Source organism: Xenopus laevis, chromosome 3S (assembly GCF_017654675.1).
Source record: "Xenopus laevis strain J_2021 chromosome 3S, Xenopus_laevis_v10.1, whole genome shotgun sequence".
In the NCBI taxonomy this organism is placed as follows: Eukaryota; Metazoa; Chordata; class Amphibia; order Anura; family Pipidae; genus Xenopus; species Xenopus laevis.
Genome location: NC_054376.1, coordinates 83902686 through 83911697, shown reverse-complemented (window position 1 = coordinate 83911697; position 9012 = coordinate 83902686).

The following is a 9012-nucleotide window of genomic DNA, read 5'->3' as shown; positions in this document are numbered from 1 at the left end:
TGACACAAAAACCCAGGATGACAACCTACACACCAGAAATACAGAAAATTGGTTAAGGAATAATATTTTATATGGTAGCGTGAATTACTTGTAATATAAACAGTGTAATAAGGAAATAAGTACACCATAAAAATCAAGACAGTATTGAAAAAAGTAATAAAAGGAGCGTACTATAAGTTTTGACCAACTATATTTGCATTGGTGAAAATTCCATTTCTTTTGTCAAATTCATCTCTTTTCTCCAGGGAAAATGTCTCCAGTAAATTTTCTATAGCAGTTAGCAATTTACTAAGCAGTTTACTAAGACAATGAATTTTCCCCAAGGTTCTGGCTGGTAACTGCCATTATAAAGCTAGGGCAGCCACTTTTGCATCTCATTCACATCACTTCCTCCATGATAATATCCACATATGTTATTCCTTTATGGTGTAAATTCTTTAGCAGATTTACTGTACTGCAGGTATGGGACCTGTTATCAAGAATCGTCGGAAACCTGGCGTTTTCTGGATAATAGATCCTTCTGTAATTTGGATATCTATACTTTATGGAGTCTATGTGAAATGGGATGTGTGGTGTATACTTTTGGCATTTTATTTTTACACAGCATTATAAATAAGATTGGCCCCACTGGAGACTATGCACAAAGTCATCTTTTCTTCTCAATCAAACTGATAGAATTCTCAAATTTTTATGGGTGAGGGGAATATTCCTTATTGATAGATTTTTTTTTTCTTATGCATTTAAATAGATTTTTGGGCAACTACCCAATTGATCAGAATATTCAGCATATCCAAAAGGTTTTGGTAAATGTGATAGCTCATTCAAAAACTTTCCAGACTGTCAGGAACATACTAGTAAATGTGATAAAATTCAAACTGCTGGAAATTCAATTGGAATTCTCAGTTTGACTTTTTAAAAGTCGTATGTTTTGGTTCTAATATTTCAGCAAACCAATACAAATTAGCAAACTTCGGGGTCTTTTTTTGTCAGGGAAGAAAATTCTGGGGTAAGTAGCCGTCAATAATGTTGGCAGCTAAAATAATAGAAAATAATTGCCAGGAGGTAGAATGTGCTGCAAATTGATCCTTTGCAAATGCAAATGATGAGAATATGAATATATCTATTGGGATCACCTGGACTAGTCTAAATAAGGCTTACTTTTTTTTTATTTATTATGTCGTCATATTTTGAAAGAAGAGTTAATGGTAGTGATTGTGATTGCATAACATAGTAACATAGTAACTTGTAAAAAGACACGACCATTGAGTTCAGCCACTTAGGTCAATATAAAACCTGCCACTTGCTAGCCAAGAAGGCAAAATAGCTAATATGATTTTTTTCATCATTTGACATGAAAAGGTTAAGTTCAGCACACACCATTGAATCTATACACATCCGGGAATGCACCTTGCTACTTTCTTCTCCCAGCAGGTGTGCCCAAACGGACCCAACAGTGCAAATAAAATTAAACATTTAAAGCAAATAAAGCTAATAATTAAAAAAAAAGCTAGATCACACTGGGCCCCTAGGCAATTTCAGAGGAGAGCATGTGGATTTATACATCCCTGGCTATGAACATCAAACCCATTAGGGTTTTGGACCCTGTATATTAGAGTTTTTAAGTTTATCTCACCAGTGGCCATGGCATATGAGCAAAATTTCCTATAGCGTATTCTGGCTTTTATTATAGCAAATAAAACATTAATGCAGCCACTGGCAAATTTCATGTGAATTTTATTGCACAATTGCCACAACCATATCATTATGGTCTGGACAGTACGTTTTAGGTATTCTAGTAAACTGCAAAATAAATGCGATCCAGCAATGTATATGGAGATTTTTTTTAACATGCGGCTCATTTACAAGAAAATGGCATATAAACATTAGTTAATGTTTCAACGTTAACATTTGTATTTCAGGCTTCTCTAGAGAAGAAAGTGATTTATGCAAGTAAACGTATTGACATTCTTAGCTGGTTGCAGAAGGAAATTGAGCAGCTTAATGAAAACAAGTGGAGGTTAGATAGGGAGAGGGTAAGAGTGACAACAAATCTATTTCTGGCTCTGCTGGCAGTTGGCTTACTTACAGAAGTTAATTATCCATAGCTTTATTGGCAATTGGCTTACTTACTTTATTCCGAGTTTTATTGGGAAAATGGATTTCTGTTGTACACAATATGACAACGATGACAGGGTTTCCAATCTCTTTTTTTGCCTGAGTCTGTGCCTGCATAATAACATTACCCTCAGTTGGGCTGGATGGAATCTTCACTACAAATAATCTTCTCACTTAAACTTTGATAGAGGGATTCCCTCTGAGCATTAAAGCTTCAAAGTGGCAAGATATATATATGTATATGCTGTTACATGTTATATACATTTATTGATTTGTTACATATTGTATGATATTGTTCACATTATATATATATATATATAGAGTGACCGCACTCAACGGGAATACATGTGAAAAAATCAAGATATGATGAAAAAAGATTTTATGAAAGGATTTTTTTCACATGTATTCCCGTTGAGTGCGGTACTATGTCGCTTTATTTACGGAACCCGGGCAAATTGCTGTACAAGTTTAGCTTGTGCTCCTCCATGTTTATATCTTTAAAAAATCTACAGTTTGGTAATTTCTCTGTGGAACCAAAGTGTAAATAATATCCTTGTTTCTAATAATATAAAGTATTCCTTTAAAAAAAAAAGATGTTTGTATAGTACTGTAAACAGAACATGAGATGATTTATATATGGAGCACAGAACGTCTAGGAATTCTGATTTCTTCTTGCAAAATATTCTCTTAACAGTCATAGTCATAGCTTTGCTTTATTTTGCCCTAGCATTTTTCCAAATCCTATCCGACAGAACTAACTCATCAGCACTCTGCATTGGTTTCACTTCTATTGCCAAGACAAAAACTAGGATCCTGTCCATTCCTTGTCACCAGATACAGAGAAGACTCTGAGACTGCTGTTCCAGAGGCTCATCAGCATTTTGCCCACTGTGACAATATCTTATAGACATCTCATTAAGCTTCATTTTAAGGATGCACAATTGGTATCTTTGGTACTTGTAATAGTGGTCGAAATGCCTGTTTCTCTTATTATTGAGATCATTAGGATGCACTATGGGGCAAATTTACTTAGGTCAGAATTTTCAATTTGGAAATGTTCACCATACTTCACGAAACTACGTCAGACGTTATTGTGCTAGGACTATGTGTATTCATCAAAATTCAAAAATATGTCTCAGCAAATGAACGCTGATATATTTTCGCTAGCAAAAAATTCATCAGTGCAAACGTTCCTTAGCAAATTTTCTCTAGCGTCACTTTCTTCCTAGAGAAACTTTTACTTTTTACTTACGTCAATTTAAATATGGCAGCTACATAAAGGTCATATGTATACTTTATTAGTAATGGTGAAATTGCTGGAAGTGGCCACTTGTAATAAAAAATGTCCAAGGAAGCAAAATAAAGACAAAAGAGATCCTCTATTGACCTAAAATTGAACCTGCCCTAAAACAAATGTGGCATGAGCTTTAAATGGTTAAAAAAAGTTTAAATAACATATTAAACAGTTACATATAATCCCACATCAAAGTATAAAAAACGCCAACATTTTTCCTTTTTTATGACTTTTTTTGAATACGGGATATGATGTCACTGGCATAGTAATGTTGAGGCTGTAGCTTCATCTTAACTTTTCCTAGGTAGAACCAGATAAAGTAGACTTTGGTGAAAAGGGTTACATATTGGAAAGTTTAGCCTTTGATAAATTTGCACCTGGCGAAATGAGGTGAAACTTGTCTACCGCTGAGCTTTTTCGCTACAAATTTTTTTTCTTCGCCTTTTAGTAAATTGCCGAATTGCCATTTTGGCAAAGATTTTGGCCAAAAAAACGCAACGCGTCTGCCGCTACGAGTCTGACAGCCTCTTTTATATTAGGAAACAATAGCATTATGCATTATTGATAACATATACGCTGTTTTGGCTGTACATGGGTGTATTATACTAGAGTAGGAACTCCCTTCCACCACAACAAAGTAAAAGAGAGTTTCAACTGACAAAATTTAAGATGGTCAGGCTAATCTTAAAGTGTGTTTGTGAGGGGCCAAAGGGTATTCACCCCCATGCAGGATGCTTAATTGCTCATCATTTAGAATAGATAATTAAGAGCGTCTGCATGCACAAGGCTGAAGGTAGGCATTAAGTACAGAGGTTAATGGGGCCATTTACTAACACAAGTGCAGTGTGCAGAGTGAAATTTTAGATGTAAACTACCATTTTTCATTTATACATAACGAAGTCAGTGTCTTCTCCAAGAATTCTAGCATTATTTCATTAATGCTACAAGTTGTGTCTGCTGTAATTGTTGGAAATGTATCAAAATGTACATAATTAATCTTCCATGCAGATGTCAGTTGGGTGCATTGGAAGCATTTTCAGAGTGGGTGATGCATCACTTCTGGAGAGCACAATCTAAGCTGTGTTTGCATTCAATTCACTGGTAGCAAATCTGGTGCGCCTACCAATGCAACCCTCTATAGGAAGCCTGGAGCTATGGTGGTGATAGCTCTACAGTTCCCCAGCGTCAGGGAATGCACTTTCTCATCATTCATCCGAAGAGGCCGGATAGATGCACTGGCAAAAGAACCTTAATGGATTGCATCAATAGGCATCTCTCCACTGTGTCCATTTGCAGGTACACTTGTTAATGACCCCTTAGGCATACTGTGTCTTGTAAATGCATATGAAACATATGCATTTACAAAAAAATAAATCAAATAAAACGTATATATGTATAAGCAGATAAAATACCAAGCAGAATAAAAGAGTCACAACTTTGTTATATGATTTATGCAAAAATACACAAATGCGATTTCTCTATCTTGTTCAACATGATATCTCAATCAACATAATGTTCTATATTCCTCAGATATGATGGTAAAAAAGGACTTTTGATTGTAGTGATGTCATTCACCTGAGCTAAACCCTCATTCAATGAGAATGCTTTATTTCTATAGGATGTCCTTGTACAACTAAACCTTTAATAGACCGATCCTTAATAACCCCTTCAGATTGTTCCTTAGTCAGCACACCTGTAACAGCTTTAAGAAGATGTGTGAGTTTTGATATCAGACATATCTTAAAGGTTTCAAGATCACTTAATATCTGTGGAATAATAACAGTTCAAAATGACCACTGATCAGTCTTTGTCTGAATATTTCATCATAATATTAATAAAGCTGGTTAATCGGTTTCAAGATAAGGGATACCATATTTGTAAGGGTTTTGTTGTAAATCTTCCATTTTACACTAAATAATGTTGGCTTTTCCCGAATCCACTACCTCACTTTTTTTGTAAATGAAGACGAGCCCTCTGAACACAAAAATCAGTAACGGAACTATATTGTTGGGCCCGGGTGCAGGCAGCGCAGCCCCACTTGAAACGAATTTCGCAGCGTTTTTGCTTGCACGTGAACTGCCAGCGGGCCCTGAGGGGGTGTGGGCCCTAGTGCAGTCACACCCCTGGTAGTTCCGCCACTGACAGAAATATTTAAAATAGTCCAAAACAATCATGGACAGTAAAAAAAAAAAAAATGGGTATTTTAATTACTGTTGTTCTTTCCAAGCAAGTCATCTATTTTAGCTGAAGCTCTAGTCTGTTTATGGAAAATGAAAATCTATTCAAAGTCAAATTAATCTAATTTTTTATTTATGTCCAATATGGTCTGATAAGAGAGTAATCCCTTGTAGGAATTCAATTCCTTGTTAACCAAATTGACATCAATAACTGTGAACTTAGCAAAAGACACATGGTCCCACCTGATATTAAATTCACCTTCTCTTGGAATGGCATGTTTTTTTTCTGAATACCTCAATTGGTTTATTATTTTCAGATGTTTTCATTGTTTGTTTCTTCAGAAAGTAAAAGGCATACACCACCTATACTACAGTGTCAGACAACAGTGTCAGTCTGCTTGTTTATTAAATCTTCCGAATGTAAAAAGCACAAATGATATAAGGAAGGACTCGGAAAAAACCTTGAAATCCACATTTTTTAAAGAATTTTTGTGTAATTAGAAATGAAAATAAAACCCAGGAAACCTCTAAATGCTTAAAGCAAATAAAGATTTTACAATTGAAAATGGACAGCTCCCATTGATTTCTACATGACTTTGTGAGCTTTTAGATGAAAGAATTTTGTATTAGAGCTTTTTATAGTTTTTTATGCATAACAAATATCAGTTTTTGTGGTTTTGAGTAATTTGTGACATACACGTGAAATTAAAAAAATGCAAACGTTAGTACATCAACCCCTAAACATTGGTTCTTCTAGGAAGGGAGCCTGAACAGCTTGTTAGATTCTACAGCTATCACATGGCTAAGGCCTATGTCAAACAAGCTATTGAACTAAAAATAAAATACAATAATATAAAATATTTAATTAGAAAAGCTGTAGAGGATACATTCTGGATGTATCCAGAAAGCTTGGGACCTTCTTTTAGAGGCAGATTTATCAAGGGTTAAATTGAAAATTCATAATTTCAATTTTTTGATGGTCAAAACTGACAAATTCAACTAGGGAGTTATCCAAACTCGGTTTCGAGTTTTTTAAAAAGATCAAATTAGATTTTCAAGATTTCAACTATTCGTCACCTAAAACCTGCTGAATTGCTGTTTAAGTCAATGGGAGAAGACCAAGGATCAATTTGGAGATGTTTGCAGCCTTCCTGGAGAAAAAAAACTCGAATCAAGTTTGATCGAATTCGATTAGAATTCATCCAAGTTGAAAAAACTTGATTTTAATAATAAATTTTGATTAGTCAAATTTCGAATCCATGGGAGTTTAAAAAAACTCACATGAATTTGAAATTCGACCATTGATAAATGTGTCTCCCCATTTACTAGAAAATCCTGTAAACATTTCATAAAACCAATAGGCTGGTTTTCTTCCAATAAGGATCAATCATATGTTGGTTTGGATAAAATACAATGTATTGTTTTATTTTTACAGAGAAAAAGGAAATCATTTTTAACTATTTGGATTAAATGGAAAGAATGGAGTGTATGGGAGATGGCCTTTCTGTATTTCAGCTCTTTCTGGAAGATGGGTTTCCGGATAACAGATCCCATACCTGTATGTCAAAATATATTTTACCAGTATATCTGTTCAAAATCCAATACAGTATGTGGAAGGTCATTTTTAAATATGACTAAGAATGAGAATTACCTGTGCTGATCTTCTGTTATATACCAGCGAAAAAGCAAAAATAAGGAATGCCTATTTTCCACTAGTTGCACAATATGTAAACTGAGTCAGGTCTCTCTGCAGATTTTATATCAGGGATGTACAGCAACCATGAAAGCCATAAAAAACCTTTTGACAGATTAAACATAAATTAAGTTGGAAATGTTGATCTATTTAAAGAACACAATGTTCTCACCAAACTGCAGGTGTTCCATGAAGCAACGACGGGATTAATTATGCAAAATACATCAATTTAAGGAAGACGAAAACAAATTCATTGTATAATTAAGTAGCAACCGGTACCATATGCATATTCTATACATTGACTGAATATGCCAAGAGTAAATTAGAAGTATCTGCAATCAGAATACAAACCAGCATCAAATCTTTTCAAACCAGCATATAATCGTTAATGATTCTGGGCTCTTAGCTATTGCAGATTTTATTACTTCCATTCATATTTAATGTACACTTAAATATAATACAAAAATCACCATTGTTTTTAAAATGTATTTTTTTCCATTATACAGGCCTCAATTAAACTTAACATGAAATTAATTTCTAACTACAATGTGCCTACAGAAATACTAAAGAAGGCAACTAGGTCTAGGCAACCAATCAGCAGATACTAATTACTTATTGGTTTAAAAGCAAACATTTCACTAATTTTGGGTCACTGCACATGGACAAACAGTGCCTTATATCATATATGGGGGTAGATGTTAAGTTCTATTAAACTAGGATAGATTATGCCTAAAAAAATCAATATAAATTTAGTAGCACAAAGTAAGAATATTTAAAATGTTCCCAAGTTTTCTCTGCACTGCCTCAGGTGGTGAAATATACCTACTACTCAGAATTATGCACCCATCTCTAACTATTGCTGTTAATCTGGAAGAAGCCTTGTTTATTATATGCCATAAATGTGGATATGCCACAAATTTAGCTTCTTTTCTTCTCCTATTAGGGCACAATTTGGGCATTACAAAGCAGTACACTTGATGTGTGTATTTTACATATTAATTATGACAGTGGATTTCAAATTAGAAATGTTCAATCACCATACATTCGAGAAATTAAATAGATAAATAAATAAGAATAAAACTTCAATCTTATTCTGCTTGTAATGAAAGGAGTATTTATTTACAGAGACTGAACTCAAATCAGCCAGTATTCTTTACTTACATTACTAGCACCTGTCTAGGCATTGGGTACACGTATATCATACAAGGGACTAATTGCTCAAAGTTACAATGAACAACTATTTTAGCTTTATGGTTTAGCAAACTAAATGAGACGCATGGCACCAATCCATAATACTGGCTATAAATATAATGATAGTATATAATTGGATACCAAGCAATGTGTCTTTTAGTCTGGCTCTTTCCTCTGTTTGCATGCTATTCATATCTATTTCCCCTTCAGATTAAGCCATCTGGTACTGTACTAGACAAAAAACAGATAGTAGTCAGGGGTATGGGGCAGTCAAATATATTTAGCAATCAAAATAAAAAGGAAAGAATCATAAGTAGGAACTTGCAGAAATAAGACCTAAACACAGAGCAAACGGAGACAATTGTGAACTTGGCCGGTAAAGTTGAATTGGCCGGAAATCACAAGAACAGCTCCCAGCTAGGTTTGCCACCTAAAAAAAAATTACAGGCCAGTGGTGGGGGCGGGAACTAAAGGGGCGGGCTGTGATGCAAAAAGGGCGGAGTTTGTGGGATGTGATGCAAAAAGTGGCGGAGGGGGGTAGT